General features: G+C 29.7%; 1 long non-coding RNA gene across 1 annotated transcript; it reads right to left on the bottom strand.

Moving 5' to 3' along the window:
* Positions 1–2460: 2460 nt before the first annotated feature.
* Positions 2461–15150, bottom strand: LOC142324495 (uncharacterized). Its single transcript, XR_012756305.1, has 2 exons — positions 14831–15150; positions 2461–2987 (listed from the first exon to the last, which is right to left on the bottom strand). It is a non-coding gene; the product is annotated as an uncharacterized LOC142324495 (long non-coding RNA).
* Positions 15151–17496: the final 2346 nt, after the last annotated feature.

Here is a 17496-nt window from a genome sequence, read left to right as displayed (position 1 = left end):
CGTGAAATTTATTTACTGGATCTGACTGTGGGAAACTAAGATTTTGAGCCTAGTACTCCCGGTGTGATTCCCCTTCAGTCCATCCGCTGAAGTCCTTTCAGTACCAGCACCTTATGGGCTAGAAGGAATACGCATACCGGAGCCCTAGTTATTGGGGGGGGGGGGGGAGCAATGCGCTCCCTTCTCCGGAGGGAGTCGCATATGCTGCTGAATTAAATTGTGGTCTCTTCGCGGGACGGTATGAGGTGTTGTCTAGGTTTTTATAGTTTTAACAGAATTTAATTGTGAACGGTCACTTTCGCGGTCGGAATTTTCGCGCGGTTTCCATTTATAGGTTACGCGATATAAAGACTCCTAAGCTTGGTTTATCATTTTTTTGACTCGTACCGCCTCTTCAAGGTGGTTCGTTTAATACGGAATGAGGCCGTTTTCTTATACCCTATGGAGTAGGGTCCTCTCGGCAGATGTCCCGGAAATGGCGGTGTTCGAACACGGCCGCTCTTCCGAACATTCTGCGTGCCTGCGCCACTCCCACCTCGGATACGGTGTGTAGTCTCGCATCGTAGCGAAGAGTGACGTTTCTGTCTAACCACGGCGCTCCAAATATCGTCCGCAACGCTATGTTTTGGACGGCTTCTAATTTCTTTTGAAGCGCATTGGCTTATGAAAAGTGAGACTCCAATCAGAGTTGTTTTCTCTGAAATTAATGATGTTCACTACATAGCCAGTCTCTCTTGTGAAGGGAATGAAGAAGTAATTTTGTAGGATTGACCTTCATTTCGTCGGACCTGACTTGCTTATATGCATCCGTATGCTTGGTTTAGTTGAAATAGATATCAATTTAATTCTTGCTTTTCATAGCAAACCTAGCATAGGATACTTGTTACTTTTTAGAATTATTGTGTCATTTTCAGGAGCGACTTCTGAATTATATCATTAATTTAAACCGCTACAGTTTTGTTATTTATTATTACGCAGAAAAATAGTTCCAAGTTTACAAAATTCCATGATAAAAGTTTAAAATACATCTTCCCGTAAAGATAAGGAAGCAATTAATTCATAACTAATACATCATTTATTTAAACCATAGAGAATAAAAAATAATTTGAGGACAAAAATATCCAGAAAACGTTTAACTGGAATGAGATATGTTTGGTAGAAACAACTGCTACCATTATTAACATTTTACTAGTTTTAAAATTAAGATGTTTTTAAAACTTGGTAGATAACAATACAGAATTAAACAAATGTAGGTCTTTAAACGTGCAAATAGTCGGTAATTTTACTGACGATTATCGGTTGGAGTAACAAAGGAAATATCTACTTAGGTCAGAATGTATATTTGCCAGAAAAAAAATGACGAAGCTAAACTAAAATAAAATGAAATTAGAGAAAACAGAATCTTTCAAAACGTTCTCGGTCTAACACAGAGATGACCAAAATAGTATGACTAAGCAAGTATGACAAAATGTTTATGATATTTGTCAAGTGTGATCCTTTAGATGGCGAGCTATGAAGTTTCAGACATGAGTTTAATTGTTTGTTCTGGCGACAAGTAAAGCAAACAAGTTTTGATATTTTTAAAAAATTGACGTTCGAGCTCTTTAAAGTACTTTGTTTTAAAAAGTTTAACCTCAATGGACATACAAAAAGAATTAGATTTCACTTTAAACGATTTTACCCTAGCATTTTTGAAGATAAAAAAGTGGACTGAATTTAAACTTGATCCATTCAAGAAGATGAACGCTCAGGACTCCCCAAAACCACTACGACCGACGAAATCATCAGAAAAATCTACAATGCCGTATTAAATGATCCTCGGTTGAAAGTACACGAGCTTGCAAACATTTAAATAGATCTTAATTTAGCCTTATTTAAATGGCCGCTAGTACCGCCACTCCCGCTTGATGAAACATGGTGTGCGCGTGCGTTTTATTTAGAATCATTGAATTAAATAAACAAAAAATATTATATTTAAATAAAACGATAAATATTTAAAATTAAGTTACGTGTGTGTAAGCCGACATCAGAAGAAAGCTGTGTGCAAAGTCCTACTTTTTGTCAGCTTTTTATTTATCTTTGTAGTTGTAAGTGACGTGACGACTAGTTAAATAATATATGTATAATATATGATTGTTTGTAACATTAAATAAAATATGTTTATGACATTATCTCAAGTGAATATTTAAAAACGATTTAAAGAACCGGCTTGATATTTGGCTTCTCATTCAGGACGTAAATACAGTATTATAAAGTTTTTAAAATTTAAGGTTTTATAATTGTCAATATATCAGTTAGATTACCTTATGAAGCTTTTGCACGTTTGGCGGATTATTAGTGTTTTTTTCTTATTCACTACCTAGGGCAAATTAATCTATTATATTAGATTATCTGGAAATTAGTCTGTGTCCGTTCACTCGAAATTATTCTGGTTACAATAAAATGAAAAAGAAAATAATATTAGAATTCTACATTCTTTATTATACACGAGTATATGATATAATCTTAAATTCTATTGATTTTTTTATAAGTCTTAATTATGCGCTTAAGCGTTATTGTTTAAAACGGAAATGTTTAAAAGAATTACTAAAACGAAAGAATATTTAGCAGAATCCTTAAATTCCATTCTTCTAAAAGGTTTAAATTCTTAAATCCTAAAAAGGATAGTAAACCAAACACAGTAGATACATATACTTGTACAAATTTAAAAAAAAAAATCTTGTTACGTAATTTTATATACCAGTTTCAGTTGTAGGAAATTGCATTTACGTAGCTTTTAACAAATGAAAGAAAAAACATTTACTAAAGATGGTTTCATTAATATTTTTCGACATCTCTTCGTATTTTTGAACCACAACAACATACACCACCTTCATCTATAAAATTTTCCAAGATTTTCTTTTTGTGAGCCAAACAGAATGTAGAACAGTTCATCGCAGAAGAGTTGTATGACAGACATATTATATTCCGATATATGTAGTTAGAACCTAAAACAGAATAAATTAAACCATATTAATAAAATGATTTCTGGTTATGATAAATTAGTGATGTAAGATAGATTGTCCATTTTGACCAGCCCATAAATGTATTCGCATAGTTAAAGAACGACATTTTTTCTAACTATCAGGTTTAATGCATTTCTTTATCTTTTTCTGTTCTCTATTTAAAAATTTTTATATTTTAAAAATTATTTTAATTTCAAATAACTGTGTTGTCCAAAAAAATCGTATATAATTAGAATCATTAATTTTTCTGCGTAAAATTTATAAAACAACCACTTGTGTCATTTTCCGTTTCATTTTTTTTGAAGATAGAAGAAAAAAGCGGCTTTTCTAAAGATTTTCGGAAAAAACTTTTGACAACTGTAAAAAAAATAATCGATTGTGATAAAAATATTATATTACAACATGTTGTTTACTCTTATTTATTACTGACCTAACAACCAGTTTGATTTTTAAAACGAACATGCCGTTTTTTTTTCCAAAAGAAACGCATTCCGGAATCTGACTGGTCAGTTCAACACAAATTCGAATATAAGAATTTGAAATTGAGATAAAATGTTGAAAGCGCTTGATAGAAGCATTTATAAAACTATTTTATAAATTAAGACGAGCGTGGTACAGCAGTTCTTACGTTTAAGCACATATAGTTAGTTATATCACATAAAAAAAAAATGTTGTACCTATAGAAACAGTTTTTCGCCTTAAAAAGAATTTCCGAACACTTTTATTCGAATTATTAGGTCCGCTAAACCAAAAATAATTTAATGGTATAGATAATTAGAATATTATATAAAAATAATTTTGAAATTAGAGAAAAGTAAAATATTTTGAATGGCGTATAAAAAGTTAACTTTTGAAATTTTTTCTTATGATATAATGAAAAGAAGATGTGCACTAAGAAAAAACTGTAATGACGTAAAAACCTTTTTTAAAAATAATAAGTTAAATTTATTGTTTCTTTTATTAAATAGTTTTGTTTTTTGAAAAAATTGAAGAAGTTGATAAATTTTAGAAAGTTATTAAAAAATAAAAATGAACTTTTTTATTTACTCAATTGTTAGTCTATTGAATGATAAAAATATAGGTAAATTAATAAATAAAATGTAACAAAAAATTATAAAAATCTGAATGCAAATTAATTGAGATATGAAATGAGGTAAGAGAATCGTATGAGAAAAGAAGTTCTTAGTTTTGTAAACTTGCGTAAAGATAAGTGTAAAAAAGACTTTTGAAATAATAACTATATTTACACAGACGCGCAATAGTTCTACTTGAAGTAATATTGGTTCTACTAATTGTAGAGTGGAGGGGATAATAGACCGCAACAGGATGATATAGGAACTAGTCGCCTGTCCAACAATCCTTCCTAACTCTGCGTTTCAATTAAGTTTTCTAAATTTTTAATAATATAAGGTCGTTGTGAAGTGCTACTCATAAGAACAGTTTTAATAATGAAATGAAATCGCGTAGGTTAACAGAAAATTAACTGAGGAATACGATCCCAGTAACTTACACTATTATGAACCAACACATTAAAATCTAAACTAATCCGTAAAGATATAAAGCACCTTGTATTGATTTAAAATAGAATTCCAGTTCTTAATATGACTATTGCTTTATTTTTTTAAATTAATATTTATCTACGTAAGAACAATATTTAGTTTAAAATAATTAATTTTTATAATTTTGTATTTTTTTTATGCGTGGTGATACGAGTATAACTTCTTCCTTTTTTTTATTAATAGGCAGGCTACTTTTTTAATTTAATGTTTGTATTTATGAGGCAGTTGTGAAACATTTTTATTAGATTTTTATACTCGTATTTTATCTAACAAAGTAAATAAAACATCAAAATTGAAATAATTAACTTTGTTTGTTTATTTTCTTGCGTTTCATTACTTTATAATTTCTAAGATCATCAAAAAACATTTTTTTCTTATTAAATTTAAATTGCTTTTATAAGAGACTGAATTGTTTTATACTTTTTAGTTCGATACGCCTAACTAGCAGCTAGGCTTTCCGTACTCTTTGAGGCTCTTTTTTTTGTTTCTTCTCGATGAGTCGGATAAATACCATTTACGTACCCTCCACAAGTGGAGGAGTGTCAGACTCGCACGGGTTCGGGCTAGATGTTGTTAAGAGTCTGTGTGCCCGCACCCTAACGAATAAAACTTCTGTCTCACCGCCCCTTACCGCTGAGGTTGATCCTGCTTTCTAGCATTGCGCAACCTCAGCGGATGCCTTGACTCAAACCTCCCAGGGACTCCGCAGGATAATGCCGTGCTCCACGGAGGTCCCCCGGTTGGCCGGGATTCGGTTCTTTGTTATTGCCATGCCTCTAACCATCACCCCACCGTGAAGTTGGGCTCCGGCCGGGAAGTACTATTTGAGGCTATCTTTTGACAACAGTTAATCCTGAATTTTCAGTGATTAATATATGTATTTCCTTAATCTTTGGTAAAATTTAATTTTCTATTGTGTGTGAGTGTGTGTTTTATATAAAAATTCACTTACGTAACTTGTTAGTTTTCTTTACCTTTTTTTTTTAGATATGGCACAGCTTAATTATCTAGGTACAGAGCATTCTGTTGAGGGTTGCTCGTAGATGAATGCTGTGTGGGGATTTACCCCTCAGTTTTTATTTATTAAAAAGTTTAACCAATATAATAGTCGTTAAAGAAAATGATAAGAAGGGAATTTACATGTTTTTAAAGTTAAATTTTTTATACTATTAATAAGAAGGAAAATATTAATAACAGATAATTACAAACAAGGTAAAGTTTTAACTCGGAAAATAAATTTGCTGGCATGAAAATATAAAAAACAAAAATTGTAAAAAAATAAGTTTTCTTTAGCTATGCCTTTTTTTTAGGGAAATATTAATATACGCGTGTAGCTACTTGGCTAAATTCTTGGTTTAAAAAATTTCGTTAAAACGTAAAATTAATAAAATATAAAAATATATTTGTTTATATATCATAAGCTATGGGAAAAAATAGATTATTTTCATTTATATAGATTGGAGAGGTTATTTGCTATCATAGAAATTGACCTAAACTTGATCCTACACAATTCATAGTTTATAAAATGTGTGATGCGTGCTTAAAAGAACAGAAAATCTACTACATTCGTTGAGTAAAAATGAATCATAACGTATCACACATTGTTTTTACATCTTTATTACTTATATTAATAATTCAATACAGTGTATCGACACCGGTTGACATAGCTGGAATTGAAGAATACATGAAAGGTAATTTATCTCTTTTAAAAATTTAAAACTTAAATAATAACCAACTGAACCGATTTAAAAAAAAGTTACGTACACGAATACGTTGTTAAGAAAAACCCGTTGCTTCGAACTTCTTTAGAATAACCAATTAAATATAATATTATTATACCACTTCATATATATATATATATATATATATATATGTATTGTTTTAGATGATTGATAACCATCCTGTATTAATCTACGACGAGACCAAATGTACGCATTGATACGTGTAGCAGCAGTTCATTAAGATAAATTTACTGAAACCAAATTTTGTAATAAAAAATTGATACGGAATAAATATTAAATATCCCAATAATTTTAATCACTGTATGAAATATAACAATAACAAGAATATTTCCAATTTTATCGAAGTGATACGAGTATAAATAAAAAATACATTTTTAAATTGGCAAATTTTTAATCGATTTTAAAAAGGAGAAACATTTTTTATTCCACTCGAACTAATTTTTCTTTTTTGTATGTTCACGTCTCACTTTTCGCGAAATAGACTGCATTCTTGATCTATTTTTACTCTCACAGCTATTGCGATATATTCTGTTGTAGCAATAACGGAAAAGTACATTGATCGGGAAAAAAGTAATCAAAATGGATTCAGGAATAATAAAAAATGATATTTCCGGTGAAATCTGAAAACCGAAATTTCGGTTTTCAGATTAAATCACAATACTTCTTTTACTTCGTACATGGGAGTAAAAATAAATTATATTTAGTCAGATGTCAGAGGCTAGTCTCGCGATATGTTTTACTCTTGTACCATCAAGAAATATTTAAACCTCCATTTATTTGTGTATTCCGTCAGATAGCGTAAGCTATCAAGGTTTTGAAAATAATAGGATATATCAAAAGTTATTACGAAAAATCCTTTTAATAAACTATACATATAAATATAATAGAATACGAATTTAAAAAAGTATTTAAAAAAATTAAATTAAATATATATATATATATTTTTTGTATTATCATCAGGGGAAAACACAGTAAAATTACTGCTGAATTACGATCGGCTGGTTAAGATAAGGTAATTACCAGTTGTACGAAAATAACACATATATTTTCCATCGAGTTCAGAACCATTAAAAGAAAGTATGATATTTAAAATTATTTTTTCCCGCTCAATCTGTTATTGCAAAGGAAATTGAAAAAAAATAATTATAAAGACTCTAAAATATAACTGAAAAAGTAATTCTAAAAAAATAATCACTATATTTTCAAACCTATCAGATAATTTTCAATAAATGTTTTTTAAACGAATAGTATTCTAAATTATTTAAAACTGCAAAAATTAAACCGCTATATAAAACTGATGATCTTTTAAAACCGAGTAATTTTAGACCTATAAGCCTTTTACAAACATTTTTTCTAAAAACTTAGCAAAATTATTTATAACTAAATTAATAAATTTAGTTTGATTGATATAAACCAATACAGTTTTTAAAAAAGGCATAAATAAAAAAAACTTTAACATTTCTGTTGGCTACATGATAACACATTGTATAAATCACATGATTTTTTATTGCTTTACCCAAAGGTAGGTAAGGAAATAAGGACTACCTCATCATCTCCCTGGATTGATTTTGGAAACCTTCGAATTAGATGTAATAAAATATGATAATTAGATAATTAGATGTGATTAGATATGATAATTAGATGTAATAAAATAATAATAATCTTTTTAGTACAAAAAGTATAATTAGCCTCCAACTACAGATTAAAAAAAATTAAAAAGATAATCAAAATTACAATAACAATAATTTCACTAAGATCAATCATTATTATAATGATAATATTCACAATATTAATCTCTAAAAAAAATAAAATAAGACGAGAAAAAAATTCACCATTTGAATGTGGATTTTCAAAAATATCATCGACACGAAAATCAGCATTACAAAATATACAAGTACGGTAATTCAAAATTAAACAAAGATATCTTTAAAGTTTATGTTTACGAGAAATAAAAAATTTAAACGATAAAAAATATAAATTTATGATAATGAAAATTTTAATTACAAACACATAAAATAATATTAAACTAATATGTAAAAATGTTAAATATGCAGGTACTTTTAATATAAAGATATTATTTGATGGTATTAAATTTATTAATTTGAATAATTTCAAAGTAAGTCACATTTTAATTAATGTTAATGAAAATTATTATAGAATATATTTATATACCTGATAAACGGCGATGCAGAAAAAGTTTTTTTTACTGTTTTAAATTATTGTTGTTTAAAAATTCATCAAAAGAATAATATTTTTGTAAAATAATATCATTTAATTTGATTTTAAACAAATTATTTTTGTTGTGGGAAAAACCTTTAAATTTTTCGATAATTTATTAAAAATGACAACGAACTATAAGGTTGTCTCGTGTAAACCGACGTATTGGGTTGAATTACACGAAAACGGTTCAGTTGTACTGTTTGTTTTTTATGGTGGATATTACTGTGTTTTTTAATTTTTTTTAACGAATAAATGTTCAAGACTTCCTGTTTGGTAGTCGAATAAATCTTCATCAAAACTCAAACTCAAAAGAGAGAGAAAAAGCAGAAGAAAACGATAAATAACAAACGGGGAGTATTTACAGAAATGGTTAAGCTTCTTATGAAGGTCGTGACTTTCCATTGACTAAAAAAACATACACTAACAATGATAACCGGTAAGACCGCTTTGTTATACGTTTTTCTTTATATAAAAGCTATTTTCACTATTAAATATTCATTAATTCACACGTTCACATATTTTTACTCTTTTCTCATCACGCAAAATAAAACCTTCAGTTTTATTCTTCTCCGACAGCAAGCAGGCGTATGTTTTGTCTATATTTCATCAGATGGCGCAAGCTATCAGGATTCAGAAAATATTAGGATGTGTTATCAAAAGTTTATTATGAAAAACTGTTTAATAAATTGTATATTAAATATGAATGAATATGAATTGGATTCGGGTAGACGATTTAATCAATCATAAAGAAAGATGGCCAAGAAATTCAAGAGATATTTATATTTTTTTCTTGGAGAAAAAGAAATAATCAATATACACTTTAAAAAGATATCAAAAACCACAACTGATATCACAACCACCAAAAAAATACTTCATTTTAAAATTGTTAGTGAATATCTCCTAATTACAAAAATAAAATGATGTTAATAATATTGTAAATAATAAAAACACAAAAAACACAATGTGAAGGTATCCCTCATTAAAATATTGTTTGCCCCAGATTCGAAAAAATTCATATAAAAAGAAACTGAATACTATTTTTTACTCTAAAATCCAATTCTTTGCTTCAAACGCAGAGAAAAAATACTTAATAAATTAAGTCGTGCAAAAACATACAAAAATTCACTCGCCATGGGGCTGTTTCAAAATATAACAAACAACTGATTTAGAAAAAAACATGAAGAAAGCAAGCTACTCAGTTGTTAAGAGCAACATTATTTTCCTATTTATTATTTTATAATTGAAACAGCCTGGTGGCGAGTGAATTTTTCTAATATTTTTCAAGTTTTTGCACGACTTTATTAAATTTTTTTCTGCGTTTGAAGCAAAGAACTGTGTTTTAGAGAAGTTTGAAAGTAGCAAATATTATCTAATTGTTTTGTATATCAAATTTTTTCGGATTTGGGGTAAAAAATTCTTTTTTTTAGGGATACCTTCACGTTTTAAGTGTTTTTCGGGGATTTGTATTATTCACCATTTTTTTTATATCATTCTGTTTTTGTGAAAGGAGATTCACTAACACTTTTACAATGAAATTATTTTTTGGTGGTTGTGATTATAATTTTTCCCAATAGTTGCACATTCATAAACGTAAACACTTGGACTTAAGATGTTTAACTTATTTACCATCGGTTTATTTGATATATATTTGCGGACGCCATTTTTATTCCATTAAAACTCGTTAAAGAAGCCCCAAATGTTAATATTAATACGAAAATATATATATGGGCATACTAAATATTTAATAATACTGATAAGTTAGCGATTTATTAAGACACATCAAAACAAAACACTACATAAGTATTCATGATGGAATTATTAGGTATGTCACAATTAATTTTAAAATTAATGAGAAATCATATTTTATGTTTTTAGGTCTGTCCAAGGCGTATGATATAATTCCATATTGAATACATTACATACATTGAAATTTTATTGCACAATATATGGATGGATCTGTATAAAAAATATGTTAAAAGAAAGGCATCGGATACTTAATAATGAAAGGCTTATGTCTACTTTGGATCTACCCCAGGGAACGATGCCTTCTTATATTATTTCTTACTTATGTAAATGAACTCTTAAAATTAAATATATAACACTATAACATAATTTCTTTTGTTGATATACAGCACTTATTTTTACTGGTCGACTGTAGGACTAACATACATAAATATCCTGATGGTTTTAAATTGATTGCCATGCGACTTGGAGATTATTTGCTAACACCGAGTTAATCAGAATACAACACATTTTCTCCAGATAATAGAGGTCCTCTAATTGTCTATAACATGAGAAGTCATTCCGGTAAAGGTGATAATCTTAGGTAGTTCCTCTAGTAGATGCTTAAAAAGTTTCTTGGAAGGATGGAAAAAATTAAATATACGTTTGTAGGTGTGATAAAAAATGGAATTTTTACATTGGGTGTGTTAAACAATATGAAAACTTTATAGACCTCAGTTCTAATCGAATCTCATTTTCTTTTTTTTTTTTCAGCTATAGCACGTCGTGGTTATCTGGGTTTGCAGGAAAGAAATTCTGAGGCATCTTATGAACTTAACTGTATATACCATTGTCGTGGGCGCTATTCCTATGTAGAAAGTACCAAAATGTGTTCTTGTTTTGAATAATACTACTTACTAATATTAAGTGAATTTAATTTTGTTTCTTTTTCTAAAAAAAAAAAACTTTAAAAAATATATTCCAGGAATATATTACGCTTTATAATATTTGATCTTTATAATAAAATTGAAGACAATTAAATTTATTTTAAATAATTTTAACAATTTTTATCATGATAAAAATAAATCAATGTAATTAAAACAACGTTGAGATCTTTTTGTTGCTTCCATGAATATTTATTATAATAAATTAGTATTCAATTAATACTTGTCAAAACAAACTTCATCAAAACAGATTTTGATAAAGTTTACATAAAACTATTTATAAAAATCTTTTTTATATAAAATTATTTAATAATTTTTTTAACATTTTTAGCTCTTGAATCTAATTTTAACAAGAATATTGAAAAAATACTCTTACATTTAGTTTTCCAAGGAGTTCCTAAGAAGTGAAAGGTAGGTACCGTCAAATTTTTTTGATGAATATTAGCTACTGTTTAAATCACTACACTCAAATCATGTAAATACTTTTGTATTACATGATATGTAAATCATGTATACTTTTCCAACAGGTTTAAAAAATTGGGATATGTTATGCATAAGAAATGTGCATGTGTTAAATAAGAGAGAAAGAGAGAGAGAGAGACATAATTGGGAAAAGTGATAACATTACTTCATCTATTCCTCTGAAAAGGCAAAGGGAAAAAATCAGTGTGGTACTCAATAACGATGATAATGTAAACAAATTAATTTCGATGATGGTTATTTTTTTACAATTTCTTATGCATTACAATTTCAAAGCCACCACATTTCTGTTCCTGGTTAATTAAGTTTCTTTCAAATAATTCCAAGATGGAAAGCGTATAATCTAATTCAACACAGTGAATTTTCTCTTTTTCACAACTATTTATTTTCTAATTTGTTTCTTTTTACAGAAATAGTATGTCATGGTTAACCGATATCAATACTACATCATAATAAGAAGAAATGAGTTCAGCCTTAGGCTTTATTGTTGACATATTATTCCTATGGTCAGTATCGGAATTTGTACCTGTTTGGGAATATCATAATAAATATTAAATAAAATTTTACTTTTGGGGAGTTCTTTCAAACTGTTTATACTATACTGTTTATACACATGCAACACAACTCTGAAAATATTGGATGAAGATGTTCCTTTAGAAACTCTGTATCTGCTTTTGTATGACTTTAAAATTCCTAAAGGAGAATACTTTTTTGGCATATATTTAATCTGGTTAAAAAAAAATCTTATTAGTAATATGTTGTACCCATCAGCAGATCGGAGTGGTAGTAAAAAAGTCCAATCTTCTGCGTGACCGTTAGAAGTAACGTTGAATTTTCCTCTGGGTGACGCAGTTTTTCTTATACAAAATGTTCTGACATGAGTAATTAATCCTTTCAAACCTCCCATCCTATTTTTTTTATCCTAGATCCTTTTTCCCTATTTTGTGTAAATTGAACCTTAATAGTTTTATGCTGAGGCCAAAAGCTGTGAAGCCAATGTATCTTTGTTGTGATCGTATAAGAATTGACTTTCAACCATCTAATGACTCATTTCCTGTCCGGTTTGCACAATAAGCCAATCGGTAAAAATTCCTTTCGGATATAACTAGTTTCGCTGTTCCTTTCTAACGTGCAAAAAAATATAGAAAGGAGCACGATCATTTATCTGTCCATAAAATTTTGGGCGTGATTCTGAAAATCGATTCTTCTACAGAAAAAAAAAATAATTTCACAAGTGGATGTGACATTATAAATTATTACATGGTAAATAAACTGATGAATTCATTAAATATGTTTGATTTTTATAATATTTCCAAAATCTTCAGATATCTATCGTAACTTTGTTGATTCCGAGCCAGCAGATAGAACGTCCCTTGAGTGTGATTGCACTTGTGATATCACTAAATCATTAAACAAAAATGTATAATTAATAAGAACGTAGAAACAATATTGTGCATGTTGACAGTATCGAAGAGAGCCGTTAGATTTAAAAAAACAATTTTTTCAGTATAAAAAAAAATATCGGTGTTTTAAAGCTATCATTAATTAACTAGCAACTCCTATTATGCTTGCCTCAGTAAAAAAAGAACGGCCCGTAGACCATCAAGATATGACACAGAAAAGATTTAATTTTGGGAAATCCCTTTCGCATTGTAAGAGTTCATGGGGATTTTTTGACCGCCAGATACAAACATTACTTGAGATACGTCTTCCACTAAGATGAAATATTGGCTCATCTCTAAACATAATATTCAAGAAAGTCGTCATCTTCATGCTGCGTCATTTCGATCGCATGTCACCACGCAAGTCACCACGCACAATGTAGTCAGTAGGATTCAAAGCCTGTGATACTGTAAACGGTACGGATTGCATGCATCGCTTAAACATGCGATTTATTAAATGCTAGTTATCACTTCAATGCTAGTTCGAGGCTGGCCTTCCTAACAGAATATTTAGGACTACGCAGAAAAGACTCTCTGACACGTTCAACATTTTCTTCAGATACCCTTGGTCATCTCGTACTCTACTTTTTTTCCATTTGGTTTTTCCACTTCTCATGGAGATCTAATGTAGAATCGACAAATAGTCTCCGTGCGCAAAAGTTTGTATTTCGCGCATTCGTAAATTACATGATATGCGTCATCTAGTTGTCCACAATCTGAATACACACTTGAATCCACTAGACCAAATTGTTGGAGTCTGTCTCGGAAGGCGCCATGACCAGAAAGAGATTGAATCACCTACTTGTTACGGTGGACCCAAGGGGCATCCAACCCCGTAGGGGAAGACTTGTGACGCTACACCACTGCCCCCGTTCCTAACCCTTACGGGCTTTAACGGGACCCTAGAGGCAGCAAAAAAGAAATAGGCTTATTATCCCCCACTCCTGAATGAAATCTCACAAATACATAATAAAAGTGACATACTAATGTAACGGAGCCATGCAATCAATTCAAGAGCGTGACAAACCAATAACAGCAAAAAAAATAAAAAATATTTTTTTTGCTCCCACCCTTCTATAAGAGGTTTGAATAAGACCAAACATAATCAGAAATTATCTTAGCTACCTGAGGGGTATTAAATTATGTGAAAAAATTTACACAATCTTTCAATAGAAAGTTAAGGTAAGAAAACCCATAAGGTCCGTACCCTTTCTGGCTTCTTAACCAATTGTAGCCAAAATTAAATGTTATCAGTGCCCCATATGGAGAAATCATGCCAAGTTTCATTCAAATTGATCAGTTCATTATGAATATATCAAGGAAAAACAGGTCAACATACACTTGTACCGTATATATACACTCAACCTACCGGAATTTTTCAATAATAAAATTGTGTTTTTTGTTAGAAGGGAGTCATTAAAATTCATTATCTAAAACAACCCCGACATGCAGAATTTTAGTACACTTTATCTTACATACAATACTGTACAGCTATACAGTATAAATTTATGCCGAAAAAAAACGTATTCGACCAGTGTTAATATAATATTTCAATTGTTTAAAACCTGCAGAAAATTACATTTTGTATCCTAAAATATTTGTTTGTATCCTATAAAAGTTGATTAGTTTTACCCAAGGAATTTAACAATATTAAATTATTTAATCACCAATTTAAAATCTTATTAATATTACTTTTAAGTAAAATATTATACTCACCTATATTAATTGTTACACTTTGACACAATATAAAAAACGTCAGATAAATAACAAAATGAAGCAAAAATTTCATTTTTACAATCCAGATAAAAAAATTAATTCCTTTTATGTTATGTTTTAGAAATATTAAAATTTTTTTTAAATAAACGCTGAGATGAATTTTTTTTTAATTTTAACGATTACCTGCTTTCTATTTATATGTAACTTCATACGTGATAATAACTAAATGTATGTACTGATAAAGTTTACTCGTGCCTAGATCATGTCCTCAGTTGTTTGAGAAATAAATACAATTCAGTTAAGTACATGGCAAACTTCAAAGAAAGAGGGGGTTAAAGCCATAGAGCACGTTCGTTATTATAGCACTATTAGTTATATATAGCACTAGCTATTGTTGCTCAAGGTTACATAGTGTAAATAAAAATGATTACACTCAATAAAAGTTGATTGTATCAGACTTAAGCCGGGTTACTACTTGCTGGTCATGTCATTCATTGCCAACCCACTGTGAAAAAATAGATAGATTGGTGATACACAAAAATGTCGTTTAGAATTAGGTTAAATGAAAAAGTTTCGTTTTTATCAGATTACTTCGGTAGAAAGAAATCCCATAAAGGATTTATATTTTCTGATTTATACAAAAGAATTTTTTTAAATTTGTTATCGGGTGGTATGTGCCCCTGTAATTCGAACGGGTATACTGATATTAGATTTTTAGCGACTTATTTGCCACAGTTTGCCTATGGATATCCAAAAGCAAGAACCATTTTCGTGTAGTCTGATTTTTATATATTTTTTATCGGCTAATAACTTGTTAAAAACATATCAATAAAAATATAAGTAAAATAAGTGTTAGAAATCAAACCAAATATCTTAACATCCACAAAAACATTTAATACTTGAAAATTTCAACGACTTAACATTTAATAATTGAAACATTACAGGACAAAATATTTTATTCGTTTAAATTGTCCAATTTTGATACATCCATTTGTTAAAATACTTACAAAAACTTATCGATCTCCACTATGGTTGGTTTTGCTTGTCTTGTTTAGTTATCGTCTGCAACCGGTGTTTTCAAAGCCATATTTTTACATATGGTTCTGGGTCCCAGTTTCTCAAGTTCGGGCCAGTTTAGTCTGCTAGAACTGAACAAACCGACTCACAACGCTTGGCCCACCGGGCTGGTCTAGTGGTTAACTCATCATGGTAAATTATCTGATTTCGAAGTCGAGAGTTCTACGGTTCAAATCCTAGTAAAAGCAGTTACTTTTATACGAATTTGAATACTAGATCGTGGATACCGGTGTTCTTTGGTGATTGGGTTTCAATTAACCACACATCTCAGGAATGGTCAACCTGAGACAGTACAAGACTACACTTCATTTACATATCATCCTCATTCATTCTCTGAAATAATAAGTTGCTCAGTATTGTTAGATATATTTAGGCAACAGCAGTTGTGTATGTAAAATATATCAGGCGTATTTTGTTAAAGTAAGATCCGTTTTGAAATAAAAACAAAACTGAAAAATATGAACAAACTTTATCACTTACGCATAACATCTAAATTTATTTACTTCTTTTCTTCATAGTACCTTAAATTTCACACATTTTTCATAAAATTCGACTTCTTTTTATCCCTCTACAAGAAATTCCGCGGCCAGCGATTTAAACCAAGCAGTAACACCATTTATCAATTCGTAATAGGCGTAAAACCTTTCTGATGCATGCTACTGTTAAAAGTAAAGAAAAAGAAAAAATCACTGAGAGCTAAGTCAGGGCTACAGGGTGGACGATTAAAGATTTTTCCAAACTTCTTAATGTCTGATTTGCCATGTATCACTACTAAATTCGACAAGTAAGAAACTTTTTTTGTCCCAAAAACAGTAGCCATAAGCACCTTTACTGAACTTTCTTGTTTCAACTTCTTCGGTCGCATCCGCATTGACTGCTGCTTTGTCTCTATGTTCGAGTAAGAAATCCCGGTTTCATATCTGGAAACAATCTGATCAACAGTTTACCATCATCATTTTCTTAACGCCGGAAAAATGCAAGCTCTGCAGCAATATTTGTGTCGGTTAACATCTTCAGTACCCATTCGGCACCCAATTTTTTGTAGCCCAATTTTTCAGTGTTTAATAAATCACGATTGTGAAATAGTAATTACTATACGGAGTTTAGGCGTCATTTTTTATTTCTCAAATATCTTTTAATGGATCAAAAGTTATGGGCATTTGCGCAACTCTCAAGTATATACTGCTGCAGCAGTCGCGCACTTGCACGGCTGCTTAGTGAGCGGCTTTTTGTATATTAAATACTACCGAATCTACTCGTAGAAAAAACTTCTCACTAGCAAATTGTGTAGAATTTTATCAGCTTTTTGATGGTGCAGACGTCATTTAGCTATTTTTAATAAATAACTGATGTATTAAACAAAAACCGAAAGAAAACTGAAAAAAAAACAAATTTTTACAATAATTTGTTAATAAAAAGAATTAGTGACAAGATATTTTTGTAGCTTCATACGTTAATCCACATACCCTTAGGATCTCCTTCCATTTGGTCTCTCATTCTTGGGAAAACATTTTCTCCTATGTCGACCTTAAATTGGTCTATATGCTAACATGTGAAAAAAAATATATTTATAAAAAATGGATTAACTC

This window comes from Lycorma delicatula, chromosome 5, assembly GCF_047948215.1.
Source record: "Lycorma delicatula isolate Av1 chromosome 5, ASM4794821v1, whole genome shotgun sequence".
Classification (NCBI taxonomy): Eukaryota; Metazoa; Arthropoda; class Insecta; order Hemiptera; family Fulgoridae; genus Lycorma; species Lycorma delicatula.
Note: the sequence above shows the minus strand (reverse complement) of the source record. Positions and strands in the feature narration are given on the sequence as shown.